Source organism: Seriola dumerili, unplaced genomic scaffold (genome assembly GCF_002260705.1).
Source record: "Seriola dumerili isolate Sdu_G_001 unplaced genomic scaffold, Sdu_1.0 BDQW01000723.1, whole genome shotgun sequence".
NCBI lineage: Eukaryota > Metazoa > Chordata > Actinopteri > Carangiformes > Carangidae > Seriola > Seriola dumerili.
Window position 1 is genome coordinate 918688 of NW_019174978.1, and position 12979 is coordinate 931666.

General features: G+C 42.3%; 1 protein-coding gene across 1 annotated transcript in view; it reads left to right on the forward strand.

The window, feature by feature from the left end:
* galnt1 (polypeptide N-acetylgalactosaminyltransferase 1) overlaps positions 1 to 12979 on the forward strand; it is a 37798-nt gene that overhangs the window by 7122 nt on the left and 17697 nt on the right. The window contains exon 2 of the mRNA XM_022765627.1: positions 8501 to 8613. The gene's annotated coding sequence lies outside the window, so the exon portion shown is untranslated. The remainder of the gene's footprint in view (positions 1 to 8500; positions 8614 to 12979) is intronic.

A 12979-nucleotide genomic window follows, 5' to 3' on the forward strand; every position in this document is an offset into this window, starting at 1 on the left:
TGTTTACTTGTCCAGGGTTTCTTCTAATTCTGAACCCAAACTATGAACCCAAAAAATTCAGTAGTGTAAGATGTTTCCACAAAGAAAGGAAATCAGAATGTGACCACACTATCAAAGGTGAGACTGCACTCTGAAGGTTTTTTTTGATAATTAAATGTTCTGAACATGGCTGTAGTATGTGTCTGTAACTTTTTTATACAGAGGAAAAAGAGCACTAGAGTAGGGCAGAAAGGACAGTCCCCTACTGTGGCAGCTCTGTGCTCAATCTTAGTTGTGTGACAGAGCAACCTATCTGCCCCAGGCTCACCCTGACCAAGGTACAGCTCTCCCCTCTGGGCTTACATACACACAACCATCCATCTCTGGCTCTTATCAGCTACCGGGCTGCTACTCTGAGTGCCTGTGTGCAAGCGTGTGGGTCTGAGGACTCTTTGAGTGGAGTTGTTCTAGCCTCGTCACACTGATAGCCATATCAACAGTTACTCCTAGCTGATGAACTGCAGAACAAAAGGCCTATTGTTTATCTGAGTGTGTGTTCATGTGTGTATATGGTAAGCCACCAGAAATTGCATTTCTACAAGACACAAATATCAAGCACACTGCGCTCTTGTTTCGTGTGTGGTGTGTGTGTGTGTGTGTGTGTGTGTGTGTGTGTGTGCGCGCCTCTGGCAGTGTAATCTGCCAGAGGCTGAGATGTGGGTCAGTGTGGTTTCAGCTCTGCGGGAAGAGACAGCAGCAGGATACTGCCTCTATGCTTACTGTAGGGGGACTTGCACTTGCCTGGCTAAACAAGTGCTTCACAACAATTCCAAGTGAAGCAGGGGCTAGTCTGCACTTGAGAATTGACTTTTTAAATTGTGCATTTTTCGTGAATTTTCATATATATGCATATGCTTTGGATATTTTAGTAATTCTAGCCTTTTCTGTGTGCTTAGATAGATGTGCTCACACTATGAAACATGGGCATTTGAAACTGTGTGGAACTGGCCTTATTAGCATAGGATCTACAGAGGCATAGAGATAGAAATAGAGATGAAAATCTGTGTGACTTCTTGATAAGGCTAGATTGGAAAGAGGATGGACAGATTAGTCATGCCTGGGGCTCATAGTGGATTTTACCTGCAGTCATTAAGCCAAAATTATTGCTGAACATTTCGAACCCACAATGAAGCTTATTGGAGGTTATGTAGTATGACTGTGTGTGTGTGTGTGTGTGTGTGTGTGTGTGTGTGTGTGTGTGTGTGTGTGCGCGCGCGCGCGTGCGTGCGTGCGTGCGTGCGTGCGTGTGTCTAGAGGCTATTGACCTCATGGCGGAGCTGCTTAAATGAAATATTGATAGCATTAGCTTGGTTAGGAAATGTGTGTGTATATGCAAGTAAGTTATATGTATATTTAGAGCTTTGGCCAGTGATTGAGTGTCCATTTGTAGGGAAAAAAATGGTCACATAGACCAAACCACTTGAACTGGTCCAGTAGTGTTAAATAGCAGGATTAATGAGGATAGAGCGTGCAGACAGACAGGTATAGGTCTGTTACATGATACTGCTGACTGCCAATGACAAACAGCAGCTAATTGAGGGTGTCGTCATTTGTTGATAAGTTACTTTTAGTGGCACTGTGTGAACAGTGAAAAGAAAAATGTCCCTCTCACACGTAAAAGAACAATAGATTTGCTTTTTATTAGAGGCTGAAGCAATGGATACCATACACACCTGCAGTGACTCAGCACACTTAGCTTGCCAGTTATATTATATGGGGTCTCAAGATGCCTGCTACACATGTATCATGTCGTCCAAGCTTTGCGCCTTGTGACAGTGTATTACATGCAGCCAGTTCACTTCCTGTGAAGTATTGAAGTATCAGTCAGAGCTTATTTTCAGTTTCTGTGTTTCTCCCAACAATCTCCATTAAACAATTGAAAATTAAAAACTTGCCACAGTTTTCCAGCTTTTAAAAATGACATCAATTTATTTCTTGCAAGATATAAAGGTGCTAAGCGCATGACAGTTCCTCAGAAAAGCCACTGGATAGTCAGTAAATTCTAGTCACAGGGTTCACAGAAGAACAGTGCAAAATCCTGGTTGAACTGATTAAGGAGGTAAGTTTCTCACTAGTAAGGAGATGAGATGATTTTGAAGGCAAGCTCTCCTTTTTATGTTGTCTTTGTCTGAGCACTTAAAAATGTTTTCTGCTGTTAAAATCTAATCCAGTCCCCTGAGTCCTGCATTTGGGTCTAACTCCATGTTACAGTTTGCGATCTTCCTGATTTTATTTATTTTTGAAAGGGAAAAAATTGTTTTCCCTGTGGTATAGCTATAAACTGACTGAAAGATTTAAGGGGAGAAGAACTTATTATTTTATGGTATGAGCGATATCTGTCATACCTGCCTCTTGTATTCAGTGGTCTTGAATTTATGCAATTACTTCCGCCGAGGAGATTTATGTTTTCACCTGTGCCCATTTGTTGTTTTGTTTGTTTGTCAGCAGGATTATGCAAAAACTACTGAACCAATTTCCACCGAACTTGGTGGAGGGATGAGACATGAGCCAGGGAAGAACCCATGCAATTGGCCAGATCCAAATTATTTACTATGAATTTGAATTTTTTCTCTGATGTCTTGTGTATGTTGTTTGACATTTGCTTTGGCAGAGGTCTGCACTTCTAGTTGTTTTGATTTTACTCCCCTTTTGCCTTTATTTTTGTTTGTGTTCTATGTGTTCACTTCTTTTTAAATGGGTTCTGAAGATGTTTTTGTAGAAATTGTCTCCTTATATGTACAATGGGGTCCAAAGGTCTGAGACTATTTAAACTGGTCTCACACTTTTTATGTATTTTTTTCTCTCCTTTGTTTTATGTAGATTTTAAAGCTTTTACATACCCTGCTTTTTGTTAAGTGCTACATGGAAAATTAACTTTAAGATCATTAATGTTATTGCAGCTAAAATAGCTTCTCTTTTACACAGAATGTGTTGAATCCACTCTTTGCCACAACACAAAAAGAGAGGGGGATTGCATGCTGCGTAGAATTGCTAGGAAGTCTATCCTGGATTGGGAATGTTGCCGGGAGCGTTTGAACACACAGCTGGGGGCATGCACGCACTTAAGCTTGATCCTGTTAACACGGCTGCTGGTCAGCAGGAAGACATGGAACCAAGAACAAATTGCAAATCTCCAGATGTCGCCAGGACACACAGATAGATGGGAAAGTTTTGAGCTAAATCTGTGTGGTGTAATCACTCAGGACACAGAAGAGGGAAGGTAGTGAGTATGTGCGTGTCTGTGTGGTGTGTGTATTGTCATCACTGTCATTCCCGTTAACAGGGGACTAGCAGCCTGCTGTTCTGTTTCCTGTGCTCTCTACTCTCCATAAACAGGAAGCAGATCTCTCTCTGTGGCTCTCTCCTTTTATCTGTCGTTTTCTGTCTGTTCTCTGGTCCCTCTTTCTTCCTCTTCCTACCCCTGCCTCCCTCTGTGAATACATACAGTGTATCTAGAAAGTGACATGCTCCCAGAGCACGTCCTTATTATGGAAAGCAAAACAGGCTGTTGTGGGGGCTGTTTCATCCAGGACAAGTGTGACATAGTGGCATGTCCAGGGACGTTGCACCAGCTGCTTCTTACCTATTCTCTCCTTGCTCTATTCCTGGCATTCCTGTTTTTCCTCCCTGTGCTTCCCCTGGAAAGCTGTCAAAAATGGTGAGCTACGGCCACAGATGCTTGTGATACTGTTGTTGTCATCTTTTGTTGCCTTTCCTCTAGTCTCTATTTAGCATGGATTTGGTGTTTGTGTGTGCACGAGGTGCTGCAGGCCCTTCAGGGCCTTCCTTTCCCACACCACTGGAGACATGAGCAGGAGGTCGAAGAGAGGGCTTGAAGGAGGTGGATGGGAGGTGCAGTTGGCACAGGATTGGCACAGCACTGTTTGTTGTTGCTATGACCAAAGATGTCATCTTTGGACTCCCTCTGGTACAACATACGCTACAAACAGACTCACATAACACATACGAAACTCTGGCGAGTAACCAAACACACACACACATTGCACACACATGCTTATAGCAAGCTATCACACCGTCTCATGAAAAGAGACCTTTCTTCCTGTCTTACCCAGTTTCAGCTCTTTTTAGTGTCTTTCTCTGGCAGTCTTTAGAGAGAGAGCGGAACAGTTAGGTTTAATGCTTGGCCATGGCTGGTTGGTCACAGTGTGTTCTCTCTGAGCTTGGGGAATTGTGAAGGACTGATTTGACTGTCTGTTAGTCTTAGCTCAGCCCACACCACCCTCTAAATTGTCTGGAACAAAGGTCGTTTCAGAGCTCCTCAACCTTGTTTGGCTCCAGTCCTGCTTTGAAGCCTCAGAGCCCTCAGGTTTTATCAAAACAACTTTAGCTCGGAAGGTGTTATGTGGGTGCAGACATGCATAAACCACAGGCTGTGTGTTAAGTGATTTATACTCGCTGAAAGACTTGTGTTTGCTAGCAGAGATTTCTTCATCAGTCCACCCATGAGCTCATCCTAACCTCTGCATTTGTTAGACTGGCTCAGTCACTGGACTTTTGGATTTATGACAGGAATTACCTCGGCCCAGACTGAATGGAAAGAGGTCTGTGTGGGAGAAGACAGTAAGACTTTGCAGATTATTCACAGGGAGTGTTCAGTAGGGTCAGAGATACAGGCAAGAGTAGAGTGGGATGATGAGGACCCAGCCTTTTGGCTGCCGTGCTGCATTCTCTGCGTTGATTCTCGGCTGGTCACAGTTGGAACGAAGACAAGTAGCTAAGGAGGGATAACAAGGACTGTAAGAAGCAGAAAACTTTTTTTCTCTCTGATAGCTAAACTCAGGGTATTAAAATCAATATATCACTGCCTCACTGTCTTACTGGAAGTGTGGATGTCCATTTTTTGTGCATGTTTTAACTAGGGGTGGGAAAGTCACAATACTATCACAATACGTTCCCCACGATACTGATGGTATCACAATACAGCGATTCTGTGACACTCGATATATTGCCAGAAAATACATCACGATATCTGTGTAAGTGAAGAAGAAAAATACCCCTAAAAAGGCAAAAAGCAGGAATCGTATTTATTCACTTCATTGTGGTGTCAGTTTCACAGAATTTGACAACTGAGATGAAATAATGCACAACAAACTGCACAGTCTTAGTGCCTCTTTAACACACACACACACACACACACACACACACACACACACACACTGACTGCAACTTGTCCATGTCCATGTGTGCCTTCACTCTAATGTGAAATAGCCTTTGACTGGAAAAAGGCCTAATTGCCAGAAAACACACATAACACACATAAAAATACACATTCAGTGCTTAACAAACATAATCAGCTTGTTTTATGTAAAACTGGAAACATTTCTATCACATTGCAGTATTCAAACTTGCAGACTGCAGTCTCTCACTTTCCAGCTATAATTCAGATGACAGAAAAATGGCTAGTGTGTAGGTGTTTGTGTATCTGTGTGCACATTCAGTCTCATTAACATCAGACTGCTGACCAGTCCACTGCTCATCATGATGCCTGCGTGTGTTTATGCCCAGGTGTGTGTCGGTGTGTGAGAGTGGCTGTTGACACAGTGCTGAGTAGTTAAAGTGTATGCATGTGTGTTTGTGTACAGGACAGCGGCTCTTGTCTGGCAGTGTGCATGTGTGAGAGGGGCATTAATGTCACATTGTCTTTATCGATGTTATTTTTGCAATACGTGTTGTAAATGCCAAAGTGGGCCCAGACTTTCAACTTGAAAGAATACAGTACCCCTGTGATTTGTTTTCTCCAGCTGTCTGTGCTGTCTGTCCAGTGAGTTTTTTTTTTCTTCTTCACCTCAAGTTTACTGTCATTCATTTGATAGGCACGACCATAAGGAGGCATGAAGGAGTGACTGATAGGTCAAATTTAAATCTGTAGTATCAAAGTATAGGTATTAGGTATAGGTATCCCGGATCGATATATGGTCCCACCCCTAGTTTTAATAATATTCTTCCAGACTGCGTATGAGATTTTATACTTACTATGCGTCAACACAAGTTAAATTTGACCACATCGTGACTTGAGGGCGTAAAGCATCAAAATGAGCTCACTGCAGCAAATATATGGAGCAGACAGAAAACTCTGTTTAATGTGGATCAGTCACGTCTGGCTAACATCTGATCCCCTTAATAAGGTTAGTATTGGTACACACTAATACCTAATTCCTGCAGAGAACAGGTGTTTTGGGATTGAAGAAGAGAGAACTATAAGAACTGGTAAGAGTGGTGATCATCATAGGACTGATTCAGGTGTTTTTGTAATAGTCGTTTGAGAGTTACTGGCCCTCACAGCAACACCTGTCCTCTTAAACTGCATCAAAGTGGACACACATGGAGTAGATTTCTGTCTCTGGTAAATGGACACTTGTGTCAGTGTGGTGTTGGCCGACATAATGTCATGTTCCACTAGCACAGCTCACTGTTTGGACAGGTCCACCTCTGCTCACTTGCTCTGCATTACACATCTGACTAAGTGTCCATCTGTTAGCCTAACCACTGAGACATCACATCTTGATGTACTAGGGGCATGAGCTGTGTGCGTTTTTGGGTTTGACAGCCAGCAAACTTGTGAAATCAGGTCTGTCTCAGAGCAGCAGTAGCTATTATAGCATGTTTTTGTGTTTTTAACAGTATGAGGTCAGGGTTTACATTTTATAAGAGAACAATTCATGCCCAGGTGTAGGAAAAGCTGAGGTAGCTGCATATGTTGGAAGACCTCCCAACTTTGCTGCACTGCTGGACAGGAGCCCAGTTACACACAGACATTTAGTCTCTCTCATTCAAACTTTCAAATTCAAATTTGGTTCAATAGCACAGCAATAATTAAGTACAATATTGTCAAACCATGTTGTGCAGTGTTCACTTACTCATTCTCCAGAGACAGACAATACAGATTGCCTCTATTGTCAAGATAGAGACTGCCTGTCTTGTTCTTTGTGGTTGTTCTCTTGGTCTGTTTCTTTCTCAACATACGCCACTCATGGAAGGACTAGGACACAAAATGGGCAGAGGAAGAGGTTTGCTCTGCAGTCACATGGAGAGATGGGTTGCTATTTGCACTGAGGTGTTGTGTGTGTGTGTGTGTGTGTGTGTGTGTGTGTGTGTGTGTGTGTGTGTGTGTGTGTGTGTGTGTTAGGTCTGTAGGTTTGTTTTGTGATTGTCAGGGGAATCTGATGAGTATTTATAGAAGCTCTTGCTTGTCCTGATACCAATTTGCAGATGGATTACATTCCACTCAAACTGAGGAATTGCATGATTGATAAAGGGACAGAAAAGAGAGATGGCATGAAAAACAGTTTGCAACATCATTGTGTAAGAGAGGAAGAGAAGGAGAGAGAGAGCGAGAGTAAGAAAAGCAGGGAGGAGATGAGGAATGATGACTCACCCAGGAGGAGACAGAAAGACACCTTTGGTGGCCACGACCCTTCACATACTGAAGCATACCTGCACTGCAGTACAGCTCCTCACACTCACTAACGCAGGATTGTGTGGGCTGGCAGGAAGAGATTTATGGTATAGCTTCTCTTGTAATACAAACTCTTAATACACACACATACACTGGCTGGCAATATGAAGTCCCACTGGACCAGAATGATGACTTGGCTTTAAAGTAGGCCAAGGACCGGATTGAAGGACACACAGACACACAAACACGTACACATACACCCACACTGAGTCATATTCAGTCTCATCTTCATTCTCTGCGGATTTTTCAAAAATAGCAGATTAATCCAGTGAAATGAGCAGTTCTGAGAATCCGTCAGTTGTCCATCCCTATTTCTCTTCCCCCTTCATCCCTCTGTCTTCTCCCTCCCTCTCTTTTTATCCTGCTCCAAGGCTGGCAGAGTGCCTTTAGCTATGTTTAACCTTTGGGTGGGTGTGGAAGGCGGTAGGATGATGGATTTATAACACAATACAGAGAGATACACAGCTATGCCGACAACTTTGTAAGTGAGTGACAGCATTCCCAAGTCTGCTTTTCAGACACGTTTGATGATGCATTTCCACTAATGCCAGGAAGTGTTGGCACAACTGGAAACCTGCCTGGTGACATTGTGACTCTGACTGTGATTATATGAGAGGGATGACTGTTGTTATTGTGTGTGCACAGCCAGGAAGTGTGTTTGAGTGAGTTGAGTGACATCTTCTCTCTCGTCTTCCTGTGGTTGTGTTTTCAGGTTTTGGTCCCCAAGGTGTGATAAGAACGCTCTGTCTCCTTTCCAAGCAGTTTGGAAAAATCACAATCCACACCCGATTTAATGTAACTGGAATACATGAGAGAGAAATAAACAAAGAGACACCTTTCATGTAGAGTATTCTTGACTTAGATCTTTCAGATGACACAAGAGTGATACATATCTCTCCAACTGCTTAGTGCACATGCTGCTTTTTCACATCTGTAGTTAAACAAATGTTTTTTTTCTGTTCGTTTCTCTGTTGTCTCTTCAAGGAGCATGTGTGAGTGACGAGCGAAGGAGGAAGTGGGATCTCTGACGCTCCGCCCCCTCTGCTGGTGGAGCACCTTGCACATCTGAGCAGAGACCCCTTTTGTCACTTGGACAGGTATGTGTCCAGGAACGAAATGAATGTTATTTGCATCATCTGTTCTGCTATCAGTTGTATCTCTCATGCCTCAGTATCAGTAGCTCATTGACGCACCAGATAAACAGCTTACATATAAGTATAGAGGGCAACTTTTATGAGTTGAGCTGAGTCAAAGGATAGGTTCATGTCTCTTTGAAGTCTATCTTAAAACAATGCTCACATGCCCATATGTATGAGTCATGGTTATTGTTCCTTCCGTTCATACTGTCCGTGAGGAGAAACCTTCCTAACAAAATTCTGTCCTTGTTCTGAGCAATACTGAACTCTGAAGTTCACCTGAAGATAATATGAGGTTTCAGCAGTGACATGAACCAAAGGAGTATTTTCTGAAGTGCTGCATGATAATGGCCAAAATGATAATCCCAATTATTTTGATCAATATTGAGATCACGCTTATGTGTGTTACTTTGCGGCACAGACACAAGACTCATGCACTCTGTGCATATGATTTGTTCTTGTATAACATCACTTGACCTTAATCCGAAATACACCAGATAATGATCCATTGCGAAGGACTAGTTCTGCTTCAGACATTTGATTTTCATTTTGCCCGTCTGCTCTCTGTTGTTACTCTTCTACTTTAAACTGCCGCTTCAGGGTGCGTGCACAGCAGCATGACGGCTCCACTATCCCAAACTTCTCCTTTTGTGTTGGAGATTTTATTATTGTTGAAATAGCTGATACTGTTTATGTATGTTTAAAGCCATCTCTGAATTCTATATGGTTCACGTGTTGTTAGGTGGTGGGTGGGGATTACTTCTCTCAGCAGAGTCATCACTACTGTTCAGATGCTTGATTGGCTCCCTTACAGAGCAGATGTTCTTTGATTACTAATGGTTCATTGCATGGAAGATAGACTCAGTATAATCATTGTTAATGCTGTGGCTGGATTTTCAAAATGATTAAAATGTGATATACAGTGCAAACCAGATCCATAGTTGGTGATTGGTTTTGCTCCAGCACATTGCAGGTGCTTGCTGACCAATGTCTTGAATGTGGGGCCTTTAGTTTAAGGATCATCTCTGTTCCCATTTTGCTGCCCTGCTAGTTGAGAATGAAACTCTTGATGATGTCCGGCTTGCACCAGCCTGTCTGGTTAGGGTTTATAGATTACTCAATAGTTGCAGTTGTTGGACTGTGTTAATCAGGTGTGTTCTTTTAGTTCTTACAGTAGGTAAGTAAGTGTACACAACAAATACTATGGTTTTTGGATATTGTTTAGAAGGCCCAAACAAGGAGACAACATGTTCAAGAAACAGATAATCATTGGTGAGAGTAGATGAAATAACATTGCCAGGGTCAGGGTTCGATTTTCAAAGAACCACCAATGCAAAACATGACTGTATTAAGACAGATTTGGATAAAATCCGATGTGGGTGGTTGTGGGTGGCATACTTATATAAACTCATTGTTCTGTTATGATTTATCATTGTATAATGATTTAGATTAACAACAGTGTAAGAAAACTTGGCTCCTGAACAGTTACAATTTTAATGCAAGGAACTGTCGAAACCATATTATCCTTTTAGTAATGTCCATGGTTTGGTTATTGTGCATTTTTCCTGGGTTTAGGTGTTAAAGGGTCTTGCGTAACGTTCATACTGTATTAAAATTAATGTTAACCAATGGCTGCCTGGAAAGCAAAACATTTTTTCTAGTGGCCCATAGCTGTCTATTTGTTCTCTCCTCGAAGCATTTCCAGTACAAGTAATGCTAAACAATTCAGGACTAAAACTTTTTAAAATAAAATTACTTGAGATTTTAAAAAATACTGCATTTAGAGAGAGGAACATTGCCATTATTTGCTCATGGTACTGTAAAAAGATTGATTTGAATAGCCACAAAACACTATGGTTTTATGTTTAGAAAAAAAAAATCAAAGTAGACTGTTAAAGTGGTTAGTAGGCAGGGAAACCCTGCTGTGATGCCAGAGCCTCGTAAATCCTGCCTGGTTGGCATGAGCAGTTGTAGAAGGAGCAAAGATGAAATACAGCAGAGGCCAGACACAGAAACCTGCTCGGTCAAACAGGTCAGACTGTACGTATTGTGATTTTAACTGCATGTGCACACACAGACCAAGGCAGATGATGCTGTGTTTTGAGCGTTCTTATGTCTTATTTTATTTTTACACATATGTCGTGTACCTGTGTGAGTATCTGGTGTAGCCAGGCAGCTGTGCTCTCTCCACCCGTCAAAGGAACACCCTCTGTGACAGTAATGTGTATTGATTTTGGCTGAAAATGCAGAGTGATTGGAGATTGAAGTGTTTAATTCCACTTTGTGCCTGTGCCAAACTTTGCATTGGTAATCAATTTCAACTGGGACTTTTACGCTGCCATGGGCAGTCCTATCTGTTTTACTCTTTGCCTTTTTTTATACTGAGTTTTTAAACTTTGTTTTCTTCTTCTCCACCTGTCTCTCTCTTTCTGACAGAAAATGGAATTAACATGGTAGCAAAGAGAGTACAAGTGTATCAAGTCCAACCAGTACTTGATGTTTGAGGCCATTACCAATATCTGTGTTTGAGTTTAAAAAATATGATTATGATATATAAATTGACCGACATTCACTTTTTTAACATAAAGACAAAGCACTTTTGAGAAGCATCCCTTAAGTTTTAAAATATATGTTAGTCAGTTAGTGAAAATGCAGCCAATAAAACTTTGGTTTATTATTGACCTTGGAAAATTACTTTGTCAAGTGAGTAATTTACACAAATCAGGGGTTCCCCCCATGAAGATATTTCGCCAAGATGGTAAGCCACAGAGATCTTGGCTTGTGGTTTACTGCCTTGGCTTGGGATTGATTTAGTCACAGATTACATCTTAAACAATAGCCAGACTCATCTCTTGCAATCACTAAAAGTTAACGTGTTAAATTATAATAACTTTTGTGATGTTAGTGGGGGTGGTGGTGGTGGTGGTGGTGGGGGGGGGGGGGGTTAGGTTTTTCTCTCTGTCTTTCTCTGTCAAGTCCTTGTCTCAATGTCCTCCTCTATGGGACCAGTCTATGTTCTGCAGTCAAGGTTATGACCTGGAAATGAAGTAACCCCAGCCTTTTTGCCAGGAGCAACTGTGTACCTCCGCTACTCCACAGAGAGCAACGGAGATGGGGCTTCAGGCCACCTTGTTCTGTTTCGCTTCCCTAATATTAGCCTGTGCCGTGTTCTGCTCCAGTTGAGAGAGGCATTACAACCGTTGAGACCCCCCCCCCCCATCACAATGTCATGCAAACTGTTGAGCTTATCAAGCCCACATAACCCAAGGACACCATGATGGTTTTTCCCATTGCAGATGTGTCAAGCAGCAACGTGCTTAGACGCTTGTTTATGACAGAGGAAGTGGTCAGAGGAAAAGCCATCTTGTTTTGTAGAATAAAGAACGAGGCTGTACAGAGAGCAAACAAATAGACTATGATAGTAGTTTATTATATGAATTAGCAGCACAAACTTTGTGTTGATTAACGACACGCAAATCCTTCTCTCTCATTGGCACTCTCTCACATAAATACTATCTCCCTCTCTTCCTCTTAATTTTCTTTCACAGACATAAACATAAAATCCCCAGAAGGGAGACTCCTCGCTCTCAGTTATAAATTGTGAAGCGAGTGAAGCCCTGGATCCTCTTCCTTTGCGGAGTTTTTCCAAGTGGTTGTGAGAAACAGTGGTTGTGCAATCTCTAAAGGGGGATTAAGCCTGTGGAGAAGAGGAGAGGAGGGGATATGAAGAGAGACACAGAGAAGGATGTGAAGGGGGAAATTGTGTTCTTGTAGAGAAGTAGTGATGGCAACCGCTCTTGAAAGGAGACGACATCCCTAAGAGACGAACAGGGGAGTGGGGGTTGGGTGGCTGAGAGAAAAAGAATGAGATGCCCAGGATGGAGATATAAAAGAAAGATGGAGGGAACGTGATATGTTAATGGATTAGGGAGAGAGCACAGAGATGTAGGGATGGAGAACTGTGTCTGTTTAATGTCATAGGCAGCCAGGCTGTTTAAAAGAGACTTCAAAGAGACTAGCAACCAACATAAACTAAACTGACGCACACTCACACATATGCAACACACACAGAGAAGCAGTGCCCGGGGCTGCCGTGAGCACAGAGGAGACCTGAGGTGTCCTCTGCCATGCCCGATTAGAAATACAGTGAGTGGAGAGGCATGGCTGAAAGACAGCAGTGGGAAGGTGTGTGTGTGTATGTTTGCATTTAGTCAATGTACATGCATATAAATCTTCTCAGCTGCTGCTGGGAGCGCCGCTGTCTACTTCTTTTACGTTCACTGTGATCAAATTGCATTCGGGAAAACCAGTTGACATCCCTCTGACA